Source organism: Podarcis raffonei, chromosome 4, assembly GCF_027172205.1.
Source record: "Podarcis raffonei isolate rPodRaf1 chromosome 4, rPodRaf1.pri, whole genome shotgun sequence".
NCBI lineage: Eukaryota > Metazoa > Chordata > Lepidosauria > Squamata > Lacertidae > Podarcis > Podarcis raffonei.
Window position 1 is genome coordinate 46,288,691 of NC_070605.1, and position 19,773 is coordinate 46,308,463.

Genomic DNA, 19,773 nt, shown 5'->3' on the forward strand with positions numbered 1-19,773 from the left:
CAGTAACGCTGCATTTGAAGCTCTACCATCACCTTCTGACAGCGGTGCTGTGTGAGAGCACTTAAACTGTATTGTTGAGGGCAAAGTGGGAGCAACACTACTGATCATCTTTTTACACTTCCTGACATTTTTGGCCAAGACCAGGAGAAATGTGTGGGAGCACCAGGTAGAAGTAATTTTTCCAACAAGGGAAAAGAGAACTGGAGCCCGGCTGCTCTTCTTTCTTTGCCGGGGCCGGATCCCATAAAACTGTTACTCCACTGGTGCAAGCCAGCTGTCATTGCTTCAATGGTCTCTTTCTGGCAGTTTGGTATCACCAGGAGCTTTGCTTTGAAGAAGAAGAAAAAAGGAAGTCCTCTCGCTCAGAATCACTAGAGCTCAGTTTTAAATGTGTTTAAGGCTCGGGGGAGCCAAGGAGTAATTTGGAGAGTGAATCCAAGATCTTTCCAGGAACCCTCCGCTACCCATCTGAGCATTCTTCGCAAAAGTTGTTAGTTTTAGCATCTCACCCCTTTCCCCGCAACAATCCAGCACAAAGCAGCTGAAAACGGGAAAGGTGTGCACTGCCTTCTCCTGCATCTCTGCTGAATGTGGGTTTTATTCTGTTAAACCTCAGCAACACGTACCACCACAGCAGAGGTAACGAATCAATTCCAGGAGGGTTGCCCCCCTCCTTCGCCTCTCGTCTCCCCCTCCTCCCATTCATGGCTCCTCCAAAGCCGCTTGCAAATTGCTGCTTTGTAGTTTCCCTGCGATGGAGCAGTAGGACCCAGGGGCCTGCCTCAGCCACCAATAGAAGCTCATACTTGGATCTATTTGTATGCAATGCCTTCTGCTCTGCGCATTAATGGTAATACAGATAACGGGTCTGAAAGAATTCTCTTCTGAAGAAGGATTTGGTTTTCCGGAGTCCTGATACTGGGGAAGAGATCCAGTTTCATCCCTCTTTTCGAGTGAAAAGTCCTCTTGAATAGCTTGCCTGCTTGAACTCAACAGAAGGTCTCTGTATATGTTAAGGAAAGTTGCAAGGATTCTTTGAATCATGGAGCTGCTAGTTTTCTGACATCTTCCTTATCTCAGAGGGGTAAGTGCCTCAAGTTAACCAACCGATGGATTTTTACCCGTCCACAAGTGTCATATTTTCTTTCCTTTTTTAAAAAAGGGGGGGCGAGGGAGGGAAGCGATGCTGTATTGCAATTATTCTGGATTTGAAACGGACAGGGTTCGTTTTAGGTAGTGGATCTATTTAGAGTGTTTCTTTTCTTTTCTTTCTTTTAAAAAAGCAACTGGCAGAGCGATTAAAAGATGAAATGCCAATGCCAATCGAACAAGTTTCTCTGATGCTCCCTTTATTGTCTGCTAAAGTTCTCGGATGACGAAGGGTAGGGCTGCTATCAGGGCTAAGGAAGAAGTTGGAAAGCATCCCGGGCATGGGTTCAAAGGCACACGCTCTTTCTCTCTCTAAAGAGCAATTTTCACGTTGCATGGAGCAGCACAGGAAAAAAGGGGGGAGCCGTCCCTCCCCCACCCCCCGCGCCTTGATTTATAGACTCAGTTGGGCTTGGAAAAGCAACTTTACAGAGTGATCATTTTTTTCTCTAGTAGAGCTTATTTGGTGGTGCAGGCAGGGACTTCCTGCTGCTGCTGTTTCTGAAGTGGGGTCTCGCTGTAGTACTTTGCAAATGCAGTTTTGAGTGTGTGTGTCTCCGTCCCCTTCTACCTTCCCTTGGCTTCCTCTTTACGGCGAGGGGGAGTGAGAATACCGTGCATACTGAATGCCCTGCAAACTCTCCTCTCCCCGGCACTATATGCAGTTTGCGAAGGAAAGAAATTAACCCTTTAAGAACGTTTCACCTAACAGAAGACTTGTTCCTCCTCCCTTTCCTTCATAACCCTGGATTTTGTTTAAGAGTCAACCCCCTACAGCCCCATGGTAGCTGGGGGAAGCATATTGCAGGTGGGGAGCCGTGCAGCGTCTGCATTATGGATGAAAGGCTCCCTACCGCCGCTGCTGCGAGTAACTTCCCCCTCCTCCCTCTCCCTCTCCCTCTCTCTCTCTCTCTCTCTGCGAAGGACAGGGCGGCTACAGGGCGTGGAGTAGGACTGCGCCGAGAGGCGCTCTGCTGCGGCCGCCTCCGCCTAACACAATGGAAAGAGCCCCCTATAGGCTGGCGCCTGGCTACTGGATGGAAAGTGTATGCGAGGCAGAGAGAGAGAGATTGGGGAGCTCGCCTGGTGGGCTGCTGCTGCCGCAGCTGCTTGTGCTGCTGCTGCTGCAGTCAGTTGCCGCAGCCGTCAGTGCACCGTCTCTTCTGTCCGCTCACACAATCCCCCCCCCCGCTGCGGCCACGACCTCTTTATTATTCGGGGAACGCAGGGAAAGAAACAGTTATATTGGTGGGACTCAAGAGAATGACGGGGCTGGGTGGGGGCAGAGGCAGAGAGACACTCTGACTGACGCGCTCTCGAAAGGCAAAGGAATGTGTGTGGCCACCGAGGGCTTGCCCTTTTCAGCCTCCTTCCCGCCTCGTCCGCAATCCTCGTGTGGGGAAAGAAAGGTAAATACATTGGCGCCCGCTTCGTTTTTTTCCCGCGTGATCCCCTCCCGCTCCTCTCAGGTAGAGTCCGTTTCCCCTGCTTGCGAGGGCTGCAGAGAACCGCTGAGGCGATGCAGCCCACGTTGTCTAAGGCTGCAGTTCGAACCGCGCTTTCCTTTGAGTCCCACTGAACGCTGTGGGGCTTCCTTCAGTGTATACAGGGTTGCGCTGTAGAACTATGTAATCCTAAACATGCATTTTTAATTATTATTATTATTATTATTATTATTATTATTATTATTATTATTATTTATTACATTTATATACTGCCCTTCCATCATGAGCTATTAGGGTGGCTCACAGGATAAAATACAAGGTAAAAAGCACAATAGTTAAAACAAAAACAACTGGAGAAGGCTGCCTGTTGGTTCAATAAATGCATACTCTCCAACTTTTTATGCCACCAAAGAGGGACACCCCACACACACCCCCACACACCATGCCACTACTGAACCCTGCCACCAGCTCCCCCACCCCCACCCCTTCTTCTTACCTTTGTTGGCTCTTTTCCTGCCACCATTGTTGCCTCAGCCGCCACCAGGAAGGTCAGTGCTGCTGTGGGGCCCGCCAGGTCGCTGCCACTGCGAGGTCTGCCAGGTTGCCCATGAGTACAGAGTCCAAGCATGGATGTGTAACAAAGCGACTGAAGGCATTTTGCTGCCTGTGGTGGGTCAGCGCCAAACCCACCCAACTCAGTGTTCATGCTGCTCAAGGTTGGTGAAGTTATCCTGACACCTGAGGTGGAAAATCCAACAAATGCCTCTCTGCCAGTAAGAGTTCAATAGGTATAATAAACCAGATAACTGCTGTCGGGGTTAAATTCCAGACCCCCACACTCATAAGTGAAATAGTATAGAAAGTGGAGAACACCATCTGCAAAGTCTGTAAACACCTGTTTTCTCCTGCTGTCTGGCTCCTCCCCCTTTCCCTCCACACAACTCTCTTCAACTAGAGTTGAAGTTCTGGCGCTGACAGGAGGCTGTGAGAAAGTGGTTATGGTGGTGCCACCTCTCATTGTCCTCAACCACACACTACCTGGCAGCATCCCGCTGGTATACATGATTCCACATCTTATGGCGTAGACCGTTAAGCCAACAGGTCCAAAGTCTGGTCAGGCCAGGTCCTGCCTCTGCAGCTGATCTAGGGGTCAGGGCACCTAGAGGTCAGTCCCACACAAACACAGTCCCAAAGAGCTCCCTGGGACATCCAAGCCGTGGTCCACCCAAGGTGGGAAGTTGAGCAGACATATCACCTCAGCTCTGCATGCTAATTGCAGCATCTGGGCTTGATGAGGCATGTGAGCCTCACCTGCTCCAAGCCTACTCCAGCTGAGGAATCACACACTTCTTCCCAGAGCTAACAAGTCCCACCTGGCCAGCTAATGAGCTGGACTATGGGCCCTTGCCCGTCTCAGCGTCCTGGAGCACCCTGCCTGCTGCTTCCTACACCTCAGAGCCTGCCATGTGAGACAGGTCCTTGTGCGCTGGACCCTGATCCCCTCAACATCCTCCTTCACTCTGTGAGTACTCTCTACACAACCTCTCCTCCATCCCCAGCTTGCCCCCCCCCCGTGTCTCAGTTACCCCTCACCAGGATCCTCTTCCTCCTTTTCCTCCTCCCTGTAGTCCTGCCAGTTCATGACACTTGTGTCAGTTGTTAGGCAGGGAGGTTCAGCAGCCCACACAAAGCCCCGCTGTGCCTCAGGTATCTTTCAGGTTTCTTCTCTGTCACTCATGTCCTCTTTGGGCTCTGGGGAGGGTCTGCACCTGAGTCACCAGGACTCTCCAGCTATCTCCCACCATTTCCTTGTATGATTCTATTTATTTAATAAACTCCCAGCACTGTGCATATACACAGTTGCATGCAAGCCGAACACACGTAAGGGTGTGTGCGCGCGCCTGTATTTGTATATGATAATAACAGCATTTTTAGAAAAGAATTCAAACAAGCTCTGTGTCATGGAAAGTGATCAGAATTCATAAACATGGTTTCAGAAATAGGATTTCAATGTTACTTTTATGGCAGGGAGCTGAATTGTTTCTGAGAAAGTGAACTCATTGACATGTGTAGCCATTACTATTTTGTGGACTCACCCATATTTGTGAGCTGTGAATGTTGAAAACATGGATGTTAAGAACCTGCCTTATGCTGTGTCATGTTCTGGGTCTTGTTTTCTGTTGTCTGTTCTGACTGCTAGAAGCTTTCTGGGGTCTCAGGTGGATATTTAGTTAGGGATGATGCTTTGATGTCACCTGGAACCTTGTGTATGAAAAACATATGTTGTACAACTGAGCCTAGCTTCCCTGAATCAAAAACACACACACTTTCCAGGAGGGGGTTAGTTCACTCAATTATGCCAAAGTATCTTATGGTTTAAAAATGCTCTATCCATTTTCATTACTATTATTAGTCAATTCATTTAATTAAAATGGTTCCACAGGAAGCATTCATTGTGGCTGCTTTGTACAGTTCATGTAGACTAATATGTTGCAGAATAATGCACTTGCAATAAAACAGCTGCTAACAGATAATTTTTCAAAAGATGTTGATAATGATGTGTACTTGAATGTGTCAAGACATTAGTAGGTACCACAAAACACCACACACATGAAGAAGCGGTTTTAGAACATGAGGAATATACTGGAAAGTGTCTGCTAATACTTTATTTAAAGCAAAGATGATATATTTTGTTGCATTGATTTGGTGTATCCTGATGCTTCTGCATTGGTTATGTTTAAAGAACAGACAGCAGCAATGTTAATATTTGAATTGGTCTCACATTAGTATAGTCTCATTGAATTCAGTGAATGCTTGTAAGTGTATCCTGGAATCACTCAAAGGAATTCACCCCACCCTCATCTGGCTGGGTGTCCCCAGCAACTCTGGGCGGCTTCCAACAGAATATTAAAATACAATAGCCTATTAAATATTAAAAGCTTCCCTAAATAGAGCTGCCTTCAGATGTCTTCTAAAAGTCTGGTGGTTGTTTTTCTCTTTGACTTCTGGTGGGAGGGCGTTCCACAGGGCGGGCGCCACTACCAAGAAGGCCCTCTGCCTGGTTCCCTGTAACTTGGCTTCTCACAGCAAGGGAACCGCCAGAAGGCCCTTGGCGCCAGACCTTGGTGTCCAGGCAGAACGATGGGGGTGGAGACGCTCCTTCAGGTATACTGGACCGAGGCCGTTTAGGGCTTTAAAGGTCACAATTCAACACTTAGAATTGTGCTTCTACAAAAAACTTACTAAGCAGTGTTGGAAAGTGGGTTGGGGTTGGGTTCAGACTTCAAAAATATATTTCTCATGTAGCCTGCGATACAGATCTCCTAGTCTCTGGATTGGATTCAGTAAAGGCATCATTCTTCTTGCTTCTCCTGGTTCAGCCAGCCTCCTGTGGCTGCCACCCCCAGGGTGACACTTGCACCACTCTACCAGCACATATCTACCACTTCCTCCCACTTCCCAAATATGCCAACATACAGGTGGCTTGCCAGTGGTATCCCTACTTGAAGAGACCAACAGAGGGCCCCAAAATGGGGCATTCCAGGGATATGACTGAACCAGACCAGGATCCACTAGCCATCAAGTTGCTCTCACAGCTGGTGCTGGCTGGTACCAGACATGACCTGAACCTAATTGCTGCACCAGACTGAAGCTGGCCCAATCTGCCTGCTCCCACCTTCCACTGCTGCTGCCATGAGTGGCCAAGCTGTAGATAGCGCAGTAGCTCCACTATTTCACAGAGCCTTGGCAGTGGCAACAAGCAACATGAATTGTTCTGTCAGTTTCCAGCAAAAGGAAATCAAATGTTTAGCGCATCTGCACAAGCTTCTGGAACTTCTGAGGAGGTTGCAGAATGTACACTGCTAATGAACTCAAGTGGGAGTTCATCCCTTGTAAGCCACAGTGTGAACAAGGGGCCTTTGGTGTTAGAACAGACAGATGATGATAATGTCTCACTGGGGCTAGAGTTTCTGCTCAACCTGTCTCTAAGAAAGGTGAAGGTTAAGCCCACTGGAAGGAGAGTGGATTTTAACCAAAGAAACAACTTGTGGTGACATCTATTCAACCATTGTGTTGTTCATAGTAAAGTTGGTTTTTATCACAAGTTTCCCCCCACCCCCTGCTAATAGAACACATTTCTCTTAGTGCTGATATACTAGAAGCTATTCTGAGAAAATTGATTGCATCTTGCCTTATAGTCCTGGATAGTTGCTTCCAGAGATTTCATATGAGTGCTGTATGGCAGAACAGAACCCTGTGGGTTTTTATAACACAAGTGGCCAAACAGAGATCCACCAATGCTTCCCTCTGGTGATGGTATTGGAGAAAGGAGTGGAACCACCACCAAATGATGTCCCCATGTCCCAATTTGTGGTCAATGGTATCAAAAGCTGCTGAAAGATTGAGTTGGGTCAACAGGGTGGCTCTTGACCTTCCTTTTTCTGATAAAGTTCATCAGTCAGGACAACCAAAGCTGTTTCATTACCAAAATACAGCTTGGAAGTCGAATTGAAATTAGTCTACATAATTAGTTCCATCCAGGCACTTCTGCAGCTGAGCAGCAAGCACCCTCTCAATCCTGTTTCCCATTCCTTATTGGTCTTACTTGTTGTATATTATATTATGTTATGTTATGTTATGTTATGTTATGTTATGTTATGTTATGTTATGTTATGTTATGTTATGTTGTTATGTTATGTTATGTTATATTATTATTTGCTTTAAAACTTAAGCCATTATTTTAAGTAGTAATTCAAGTTATCCAAATAATCATCCCAAAAGGTTGTTTTCATTATATGAATTGCATTCCACAGTTCATCTAAAATTCTGGTTTGAAATAGTTTCAAACCTTGAGGAAACTATTTTCAAAGTGAACTTCATTTTCAGAATGCAGGTTTTGAAACAGTTGGTGGCCTTTTCCCACCCTTCACTGGGAAGACTTGGTGCATATAATACTGGAGAGGGAAGGCAGCTGAGGCTTTCCCCATCTTTGAGCTTCACACCAGGAAACTGTTCAGCTGTTTAAGTTCTGCCTGTATGTAACCCCGTTATTTTCCAAGAACTTGATGTCTCTTAAAAAGAAAAGGGAAAGGTTACAAGCCTTAGGAGACCTAACTTTGCCACAGAAATGCAGTTATACCTCTATGAAGGGGCAGGTGGAAGCATAGGTATGCTTTAAACGTGGTGGTTTTTCCAATGAATTTAACTTCCGAAGGTCTTCATCTCCTTCCAATACCTAAATTCTGTGTCACCTAAATTAGTAAGTGATCACCATGATTGTTGACACAGCCAGCCAAAACAAAGTGGATTTATCTGAAAAATAGACACTTGTGATTCACCACCTACATTGTGGGGACTTTGCAGGTCTCTGTTCCTGGGAGGAACAGCTTTCAACTGCAAGTATCTAGGTGAAAATGCACAGATGAGTGTGATTGGTTGGGTGCAAAAATGTCACACTTAGCAGCCTTTCTGACTAGTTCACTGTCAATTACCCTGAAGTCTGCAGGGTGCTTGCAATGGAAAAAGAGGAAAGGTCACCTATAGGCTGTACTCATCCCACTCCGTTCTCATTATCTATGGCTCCTAAAGCTTCCATAGGAATACCAAGAAGGTAAGACTTCAAATCTCACTGAACAGCAATGTTGCAGTACATTCTGAGTTGGCAGGCTTATGTTGGGAGGGAAGAAGTGAGTGGTGGAGGAAGAATGCTCTGTGTTTTTATGTTGTTTTATCAGCTGTCATTTTTTTAAAAAATCCTCCCCATTGGAAACAATAGGAAGGGAATGGAGCCATACCCATTCCAGAGTATGGCTAAATTCACTCTCCCTGGTTTGGGTTAGAGGGCCAGGACAGCTTTGGACCCAAGCCACTTGTATGCTGTGACATGTTCCCTTTGGGGTTCAGCCAACATTAGTTGGGGCAGTGTCTCAGAGACGCCAGCTGTGGTAGAGAGGGATGTTCCTAGGTCATGAATCTGACCTTGCCTATGGTCCTTGGAATGTCCTTCCAGGGACCATAGGACTAAACCCTAAAATAAGTTCTGAAGTCCTATTCCAAATATCTCCTGAACCATGAATTCACTGGGTTTAAGCATATGACTTTCCGTCTTAGCATACAAGAGGTAAACTGTACTACTGTCACATTGGTTTTTTAGGGAGACTGTGCAGGTATATAAAGTTCAAAATGTAAGTGTGAAAATATTTGAAAATATTTGATTATATTAATTGTGCTACCTAAAGTAAAAAAGAAGCCAAGAGCATGTTTAGCAGTTGTAGGATTGTACACTAGTTTTAAAAAGGCACCGGTGATTTAAAAGGAAGAACAGTTGTGAAATCATTGTGTTATCTATACTGACGTAAATGAAAAATCTTTGACTAAATTATTCCACTTTTCCAAATTTGGAACATGAATAAATGTGGCAGTCAATTACTTTGGCAGCATTTCCTAGTCCGTACCAGAGGTGTTATTGATTGGTTTCAATTAATGTATGCCAGCAAGTAAATTAACATAGCACCTGAGGCATAATTCTCTAGTGGATCATGTACACTGACTTTTCACCATTCCTGCTGTTTTGACTCCTGTTGAGAATATTGCTAGGAGGTATTGTGGTTTTAGTCTGGACGTGAATATTACCCATGGCTGTAATGACAGGTCATTTGCAGCAAACCCATGTTTCACTGCAGACTTGTCTCTTTAAGTGACAACTTATCAATGGCAATTCAATTAGTCTTAAAGAGTCTGAGATACATTTTACTTTCTGTGGTGCCAACTTTATTTTTGCATTTCTAATTCCACTGTAATTTGGATTTTTCTACACACGCAAACACACATACATTTTCATGTATACCAAGAAAAATGTAAATAGTACATTATTATAATGCAAATACTATATTTGATTTCTTTGCTCTTGATTTGTCCCTTAATCACGTGATCCATTGTGAAATGTTGAAGGGATAGCTTAACAGCATGAATTTTCTTTAAGCATTGGTATGATTTACAACTGCAAGCTCCTTTAGTACCCTTGGGTGCATCTCATCAGGCCCTGGAGATTTGAATTCAAGTAGCTAGGTGTTCCCTTACTAACTCTCTTCCTATCTTGGGCTACAGCTTCCTCCTTGCATTGTTTATTCTGATATCCAGATTCACCACTGCTTTCCTTTTGGATGATGACAGAGGCAAAGTAGGTGTTGAGCAGTTGTTCATTGTCTTTGTCACCCAATAGCATTTCTCTATCTTCTCCACACTACTTGCTTGTTTTTCCTCTTGCTTCGAACATAGCAAAAAAAACTCCCAATATTTGTCTAGCAATGGAGAGTGCCAAGGAAGGCACCACCAAAATTCCAAAGCCAGGGGGTCACTGCTGAAAAGGTTCTTTCCTCAGTATCTACCTGTGTGTGTGTTTGCATTTGCCCTTTCTCTAGCCAAGCATTTAAACTTGGTATGTAGTGTTCTAAAATCCTTCCAACACTATTATTTATTGTGATGTTAGGCACTGGTAAAGAATTGGTGTAGTATTTGGGACAAGATGATGAAGAGTTGTTCTTTGCTACAATAAGCGACCACCCATAATTTTACTCTCCCTACCTTATCATGACAGGTAACTTTGACTGAAAGCATTGCCCTAAAAGTATTGAGTCAGCACTGCAAGAACCAATATAGCAGTGTGTATTGTGACAGGGTGAAAATCTCTGCATGGATTTGCTGATGCTCATGATATTTCAGATGGAAAATATGTCATTTTAGATGTATCTTCTCTTCCATCCCTCTTTTCCAAGAACCAGTCTCATTGATTGGTTTAAAGTTGTAGGACTAACTTCAAATGGTGATAAAGGCACATGTTCCACATGCAGAAGGTCCCAGGTTCAATACTTGGCATCTCCAGACATGGGAATGTCCCCTGCTTGAAATCTACTTTCTGTATTTCTTGCCGTTTTTCTACTTTCCTTAAAATAAGTAAGTGAAATTATTAAAAGTTACTAGAGTGGCCACCAGATATTTTTCCAGTTTTGATTTCCGGATAGAATGAGCAGTATTTTAGTTAAGCCAAATTTAGCAACAAGCAAATCAGATAGAAACTGGAAATTGTGTATTGATTTCATCCCCACCCTTAATTCTGCTCAGTTCCATTCATTCTCTTGGCTGCTGGTTTTATGAAATATCCAATTGTAAGCTTCATCTTGGTGTTCAGGCAACAGATTAAACCCCCCATTTCCAAATGGGTTTTAAATCAATTGTGCTTTTTTAGCTGCGGCATTTTAGATTTTATTCATTTTTCTCCATTTTAAAGATTTTATTGTGAACTGCTGAGACAGGGCTGCTGTGAGCAGTATATAATTAGTAAATATATGCCACATATGTGAGTCTACCTGTCAGAAAATATGCATTGATTTTTGCATTTTGGCAGGGTATGCTGTCAAAATGGAGGAACAAATTTTGGAACTGCTAGAAGTTTAAGTTTTAGCTTAACTCTATTATTCATCCAAGACTAATGCTTCTTACTGTGAAGTTCTAAGCATGTCTACTCTACACAGAAATAAGCCCCATTGAGTATAATCTAATATATAAGTACATGCATAGGACTGTTGCCCAAATGTTGCTTTTAGTTGTTCTGTCAAGAACTGTTGAAGATTTATATCCTACATTTTTGATATAAAATGTATGTGATTTTTTTAAAAAACTGAATTATGGTTTTCTGAACTTAGTTTTAAACTATGCTGTGTCTTTAGAAACATTACAACATGTTTAAAATCATATCCAGATCATAACTGCCATTATGGGAAAATTATTATCCCTAAAGAATTTCTTCCACAGTAGAAAGAAATGATGAACCAAACACAGCAAGAAAAGAAAAAAAAATACTGACTGCAATCGTGACTGATGTATGATTACATAGCTTTAATGGGACAAATGGCAAGAAAAATGACAAAGTGTAGTGACATCCCATTTGTGTCTGCTTCAAATAATACCTGGATACGCTAATGTTATGTTTTATGGTTATTTATCCCCTGACACTATTTAACACCACCCACCACCAATTTTCAAGACAAATGTGTTAAAAGCATTTTTATTTCCCTGCTATGAAAATGTGCTTTTTATAAATTTAGTTCCCAGGTCAATGGGAAGAAACTAAGATTTTGTAGCTTTTGAAAGGCCCATATTATTTACAGAGTTTAAAATGTCATAAAGCAGCTTGAAGCACTATAGGGAATCTTCAGTAATTGGAAAAATGTTTTCATACTAATGTTTGGATTGCTGGAATGTGGGCTATTGGTACATTTGGTGATAATAAACATGTATTTGCTTAAGTATTATTTCAGCATTGGCTTTTTAAAAAGGTACTTTGGTCAGTGTGCATAATGACATTTTAATGCACTTAAGGCATAGGCATCCTCCCTAATTACAGCTTATAGTTTGAACAGAATGTTAAGAGAGCAACTAGGTTTCAAGAAAATATGAGGAAAAGGTGGAACAGATTCAGTATAGTTCTGTCTGCTGAAGCCAAACTATTACTAGCATGGCATCATTTCTGAGACCTTGATTCAGTCTGAATTTTTACCTCGGTGTATAAAGGTTCCTTATAAATGGAGTCACTTCTAAACCCATAGCTGCTTTACTATGGACTACAGATTGTTTTCTTTTATATCTTTGAGTTAAGATTTGTTAGAATGAACTCTGGCAAAGCTACAGTGTTGAATTTCAGACTAATTAAAAGTCCATCTAAAATACTGTATTTTTTGCACCATAACACTCACTTTTTTCCTCCTAAAAAGTAAGGGGAAATGTCTGTGCGTGTTATGGAGGGAATGCCTACGGGTGCCATGCCTACGGATTTTCCTCCTATAAAAACTACGTGCGTGTTATGGTCGGGTGCGTGTTATAGAGCGAAAAATATGGTAACCTGTCTGCATGACATGATGGAAAGTAAAAAGTTAAAGAGCCAGACATATCTCCTGTCGATGAAAGTTCCATATCTGGGATGTGGCCACACAAAAAAGGTATTTTCATGCATCCTAGCTAAGCTTGCATCAGCTTGTGTTGGCACAGAAAAGTTCCTCTTCATCATGTCAGGTTCATAATTGGTGTCTAATTATGTTATAATGATAAATCACAAGACAATCATAAACTTATTACTAGGAAGTCAAATAATATAGATGTCATTCTTCTAGGAGCATTTTTTTTAATTGTATGGTTTTTATCAAAGTATGATGGATACAGCTGGTGATGAGTACAAAAGGAGGAAAAGTTGCAGTTTGAATTTGCCTGCAGAGAGAGAACACACACATGCTTTGTGTTTGTTGTTTTTGTATAGCTGTAATAAGTGTTTTACACAGGTCTCGTGGTTCTGTCATCTGCCACCAGAAGAAAAAACCCCTCTAACACCATGGGATATGTTGGACTAGGAGAAAGTTATTTGCTCAAGGCTATCCAGTGAACTTCACAGCCAAGCAGGAATGTGAACCTAAATTCCCCACGCCTGAATGAAATACTTGACTCAGGTAACAAGTACCTGAGCCAGGTAACAAGTACCTGTACCTAATCAGCCTAGAAAACCACACCCAGAACTCACAGAAAAGGTTCTTAAAGTTACAATCATCTTTTCTGTTTCTTTGCAGAATGCCTCCTAACACATGGTTTATTGTAAGACTTAAAACATTTAAAACTCATTGGTAGATGGAGAAAGGAATAATAATAATAATAATAATAATAATAATAATAATAATAATAATTTATACCCCACCCATCTGGCGGGGTTTCCCCAGCCACTCTGGGGAACAGGGCCGCCTTCAGTTGTCTTTTAAAAGTAAAATAGTTGCTTATTGCCTTGACATCTGCTGGGAGGGCGTCCTATAGGGCAGGTGGCACTACCAAGAAGGCCCTCTGCCTGGTTGCCTGTAACCTCACTTCTCGCAGCGAGGGAACTGCCAGAAGGCCCTCGGCGCTGGACCTCAGTGTCCTGGCTGGACGATGGGGGGGTAGATGCTCCTTCAGGTATACAGGACCGAGGCTTTAAAGGTAGGCACCAACACTTTGAATTTTGCTCAGAAACGTACTGGGAGCCAATGAAGATCTTTCAGGACTGATGTTATATGGTCTCGGTGGCCACTCCCAGTCACCAATCTAGTTGCCACATTCTAGGTTAATTGCAGTTTCCAAGTCGCCTTCAAAGGTAGCCCCACATAGAGAGCACTGCAGTAGTCCAAGTGGGAAATAACTAGCGCATGCATCACTCTGGCGAGACAGTCTGCGAGCAGGTAGGGTCTCAGCCTGCGTACCAGATGGAGCTGGTTGACAGCTGCCCTGGACACAGAATTGACCTGTGCCTCCATGGACAGCTGTGAGTCCAAAATTACTCCAAGGCTGTTCACCTGGTCCTTCAGAGGCACAGTTACCCCATTCAGGATCAGGGAGTCCTCCACACCAGCCCACCCCCTGTTCCCCCAAGAACAGTACTTCTGTCTTGTCAGGATTCAACCTCAATCGTTAGCCACCATCCATCCTCCAACTGCCTCCAGACACTCACACAGGAAGAGATAATGCAGGTTTCTTCTAAATTACGGAATCATGTGGCAGTTTTGTGTTTTGTTTTTGTATATGTTACTCTTAATTGCTTTTGTGTCGCCATACTTAGGAATAAGAAATATAGGTAACTACAGTGGGTCCTTGAGGGTGTTGCATCTCAAGGACTGTTGAATCTGAGGGGTTTCTGGGGAGTTTCTGGTTAACATGGCTGGTGTTTCGTCAATGTAGCCTAAAGAATCTGCATCACGAGTAGACAACATCAGCACCCTGGTAAATTTCTAGGATGTGGGTGATTGACAGACCCTGGTTCACCAGGTACCTGGGAGCAATGAATCAGATGGAGTGATGGCTGGGGCATTACTGGGTCAAAACTCAAACTGCATCTTATTGAATGCAGGTGTGATGTTTTATAGCGTAAGTAGCAGTAGTGTTGGCAACAGAAAATGCTTCTCTGCCACTGTTGCAGCTTCACAGTACTAACCATAGGAATTACAAGCAACTCAGGACCTTTTGTAGCTTAGCCACCAGGGCATGTTCAAGAATCCTCTGAAATCTTGGAAGAATCTTTCTCATCCCCTGTGACCAAAATTGGTTGTTACAGAACAGGCAAAATAGTAGGTGGCCAGGGAGTCGATATATATGCTTACAGTCAACTTGAATGAGAAATATACTCCACAGATTACAGAGGAGCACACACACACACACACACACACACACACACACACACACACCCCTCATAACAACCTGTACACTCGAAGCTTTGAATCTTTATAAGGCATGATATTAGAGCATTAAAACTAAATCGGCACTCAAACTTATGCTTCCTTAGGACAAGGTTCCAGAACAGGTGCACCACAACCCCAAAGGCTCTATTTCTGGTCAACTGCCTGCTCAACTTTTTTGGGGTGGAGAACTAAGAGCGGGACTTGTGGCATACCTAGTACTGAAGCAGGTTTATGTGAGAGAAGTTGGTCATTAAGGTCCCAATATATTTAGGGCTTCAAAAGTTAGCACCTGGGTTTCCATTTTTGCTCAGAAAACTCCCCCCCCCCCTAATTACAGGATGAGTGTGTGTGGAATTTTCAGAGGGTGACAGCACAGGGAGAGGGAATGGTTAATTATTCTCTTCCCAGCTGTCCCGCCCCCCTTGTGTTGCAATTAGGATTTTTTAAAAAAGGTCCCTTCCCATGAATGGGACCTTTCCCCCTAAACCTAATTGCCTCCAAGGGGAGCTTTTACTGGTGTGTGTGTGTGTTGCAGTAGCTCTCCCTTGTGTTCTCACATTCAGACCCTGAAAATTGTGTGTTTCACCACATGGCATTTAGGCATAGAAAAAATCACTTTCAGATGAATGGGACCTTTTTTCTAAGCTTAATTGCCATGTAGGGGGGAAGAGAAGGGGAAAAGAGTGGGGAAAGAGCAGGACACAGCGAAATATGTAGATAAAAAATGAGAGAGAAGGAGAGAGATGAAAGAAGAAATGCAATATAATCTAATTGTTATAGAACAATTAAATTGCATTATATTTATATGCAAACAGAAAACAAATAACAGGAAACCATGTCATAATTATGACGGCAGAATTGTACAGGGTTTAAGGAGTTACATAAAAACTAGTAAGGTATGTTTTACTATTAGCATACTAGAAAGCCTAAATTTAAAATTGTTTGACCAAAGCTGTACATACAACACCAAAGATTTCAGACCACAATTACAATGATGACAAAACCACCATGCTGTTTTGTTCTGATTCTCAGTCCTAAAACCACCAAATCTTCCTGTGATAGATTAGCCCCCTTAAGAGCTGAAAGATATATATACACATTGGTTCCATCCATTTCTTTTTAGATGTGGTTCCATTGTGTATAACGCATAGCAACAGCTCAGCCTCATTTATTTGCCATTTCTATCTTGATCAAAGCCAATCATGATCAAATTTCAACAAAAGCAGTAATCCATCAATTTTATTAGCTAGAAGCATTCACTATGTTTCTCTTTGTTTTGGTGAGGAGCAGGATATGAAGCCCACTGAGATATGAGTCTCATCAAAGGCTGACATAGACAAACTGCAGCTTCATATTTTCCATATAATATGCCCTGTCACAGATGAACAAGTAAACAAGACATCTACACATTTTCCACAGAGGAGTATCAAGAATACAAAAGCAAAGGAACAAAACACTACATATGTTGCTTTCCGTTACCAATAGGTTTGCAAGTCTCATTCTCTTGTTCTAATCAACAAACAGACACTCGCGTTTTTGGTATGGGAGTGGGCAATGTCACATCCACTTCTACAAATGATATACTGCATAACTACGGGCAATTTCAGGTGAAGATTGCTTTGTGGTATGCATGTGTGCATCACTTCTGATGCACATTACTGCACATCCAGTATAGAATGTGGAAGACAGCGTATATGTTTTGCTCAACGTGACTTTTTCTTTCAAAAATATATGAAAGTTTAGAAATACGAAGGCTGAACCAATGTTTCGTGTCCTTCAGTTTTCATTTCATTTCATTTCAAAACGTGTGTATTCAAAAGTCAACCAATCCTATGCCAAATTATTACCGGGTAGATGCACATAAAGTTGTCTTGTACTGGTCCCTTTAACCATTATTGCCTACTCCCAACTGGCAGCAACTCAGCAGAATCTCCAGCCTTTCAAGCAAAGGTCTTTCCCATTACCTACAACCTGGTCTTTTTTTTTTTTTTTTTTGCTAGAGCTGCCAGCAATTGAACCTGGTACAGTCTATATGCAAAGCATGTCCTCTACCAACTAAGCTATGGGACCCCTCCCCCACCATGCAATCCTTTTTAAAATTGCATTTCATGCTCTAAATGCTTCAAGCCTGGTAATTTGTTAGAGCTATAGGAATATCTTCTATATTTTTTCCAATCTTGTATATAATTAAAGCATTACTTAAGCTTCATGTTGAATTAAGGCATCGTTGATATTCAGGGAAAGATTATGACCGTAGCTTCTGGATGTCTGATAGGCAGGGATTATTCCTGCAACCCATTTAAGTTTTAAACTTACTCTGTTTTAGTTTTAAGGTGTCAAGACTCTCTCTTTGATTGGTTTCATATAAAAATACCAACGCACCTTTTACCCCAGTTAACTATAATATGCCTGGAAGAGCCTAGTGAGTGTTGTAAATCAACTGAGCACCAAATCAGGTTCTGCTGATTGCTTACTTAGTGATAATACATCCTTATGAAATTCCAATGACTCAAAAGTGCAATGTGAAGTTTGAAGTACACGATTAAACAAATTAGGAAGCTGGAGATATGAAGTTTTGTTGTACAGAGGCAATGTTAGCATTACATGCAATTTTTATAAGCTCATAGACAGCTCAATCCTAGGTTTGTTTGTTTAGAACAAAATCTAATTTTGTGCAATGGAATTTACTTCCAAGTGTGTGCATAGGATTCTTTCGCATTAGGCTGTGATCCTAAGCACATTTAGTGTAAGTACATAATTCTAACAGAACTCTGGGGCATTTAGTTCCAAGTTAGTATGCTTAGGATTGGACTGAAAACATGTAAAGTCATTTAATATTTAAATACTTTAAAAAAAATCATCTTGTTGCATGAAAGAGAACCAGAAACCTGAAGGCTCAGATAAGCTCAGCAGTTAACATTCCAACCCATTTTGAATGCACAACAAACTAACTGAGGCTGATTTAGGGCAGCACAACTTGTTCTGCTACACTGGATGCTGAGCCTAGGGGGCACCCCAGGGCATTGCAGCTATGATGTAGTGAATTGAGCAGAATGGAAGTGAGAGATGGGGGCCCTAACTCTTGGCCTCACATAGGGTGTGCTGAAATTTAAAATAACAAGGTTCACCCCTAAAACTAATTTTGATTTAATAATTTTTTTAAAAAAATGGTTTGAAATCTTTTCAGTGCTGTTCTCAATAGGGTTACACACACACACAAAACATGTTTTTAGTTGTATCTATTTTAATTTTTGCTGTGAGCTGCCTTGGGTTCTGTGCTGGGAGAAAGGAGTTAGACTAATGCTAGCTAGTGGTAGATATTACCCATTTAATTTGGGCATTCTTGAGCAAGTATTTCTTTCACTTGCTGCATTTATGGCATGTGCCATTTGGGGAGTATTGAATAAGAGTTTATAACTATTGCTACTTCTACTCATCTTTCCTTTGGATGCAACACACACTGTTCCTTGGTATTTGATACATTTTAGAAGGCAGTATTTTCAGGATGATTTGAGTACTGTATGCCAGGAAGGAATGTTTTTCTCTAACTGCCGTTGAAATGAGATACATCAAATAGAAGATGGAGATTTTAAAACAGAAGTTATTGTGACTGTGATTTCTTTTTCTGAATATTTCATATTCCCTCTCATTCCTCAGTCCTTCATTCAAATAGTTTTATCAGATCTTACAAACTGTTTATAGCACCTAAAGAATTCGTGAAACAGTTAATAATCCACTGGAGAAGTTGAGGATGTCATATACTGATTTGCGTTATCCCAGAAAGTGTGTAACTGTACAATTATGTTTGACAATTTAAGGGAACAAAGCTTTGCCAATAGGCCACATAATGCATCATTAACCAGAACACCCATATTTGGGAGCACATTAGACTTACTGAAGCACTACACAGAACATTTGCACTAAAGATAATAGCCATTGATTAAAAACTGACACTATGATCATTAGTTCTGGTTTTTAATTTGCTCTCAGGCACTCGGGACTTTATGCACCTGAAGAGAGAAAGCTGAGAAAAACTTTGATGAGCACTCATTCTTTTCCTATTATTCTATTTATGTCAATCCATGGGTCATCTCCTGAGCACCTATTTTCCAAACTTGTTCCAAATTATTTAACCCCTTCTACATTGGCATGGTACAGTAAGTTGTCCTTGCCAAGGTATGTTGTTTTTAATGTTTGGTCTTAAAAATGCATTTCTTTACATTGTAAGTGAGGAAGAAGTGGGATAAGCTGAATTTTCTTCTTGCTGTTTCTCTCCTCCTAAGTTAATTCACAATGTTCTACTATAATACATTTACTTTCCCTGCTACTAACATATCCTCCAGGGCTAGACAAGTCCCAGGAACTGAACCTCTTCAGTTTTTAATGCTTCTTGTTTATAATATCACATTTTTTGGGGGGGGGGAATTGTTCTGAAACAACTTTAGAGTGATATTAGTTGGGGTCAATGTTGTGAATGCTCAAAATATAGTTCTAGTTCTGCTTAGACACAAAACTATTCTCAAAACACCCATCTTACCATCTTTCTTTCTAAATTCCTGCTACACTGATTGCACATAAATGCAAGAAAGGTATGGCTTTTATTATTATTTTACTGTTTTGAAAATTAAATTATGCAGTACCTTATTTCTATATGAAATTATAAGCCCAGGAATCTTGCATGTTGTAAAGCAAAAGAAACTTAACTGGCTATAATCTTATTTCATGGTTCAACAAGGAAACATCCTGATGCAACATCAGCAAACTAGTTTGTAAGTGGAAGTCAGTGGTCCAGCTGAGTGAAGCTAGATAATAGTTTGTCGACTATCTGGTTATCACTTGGGATATTAAGCATGCATTGCTGAAAGTGATGAGGCATTGTCTGACTAATTTGCAGGTCACCTTTCAGTGGTGTAATCTGTATAGATACTTCTCTT

General features: G+C 41.9%; 1 protein-coding gene across 3 annotated transcripts in view; it reads left to right on the forward strand.

The window, feature by feature from the left end:
• The first annotated feature begins 737 nt into the window (after positions 1-737).
• The window catches only part of ROBO1 (roundabout guidance receptor 1), a 571,646-nt gene continuing 552,610 nt past the window's right edge, over positions 738-19,773 (forward strand). For all 3 annotated transcript variants that reach the window (XM_053386465.1, XM_053386466.1, XM_053386467.1), the window contains exon 1: positions 738-1,084. The gene's annotated coding sequence lies outside the window, so the exon portion shown is untranslated. The remainder of the gene's footprint in view (positions 1,085-19,773) is intronic.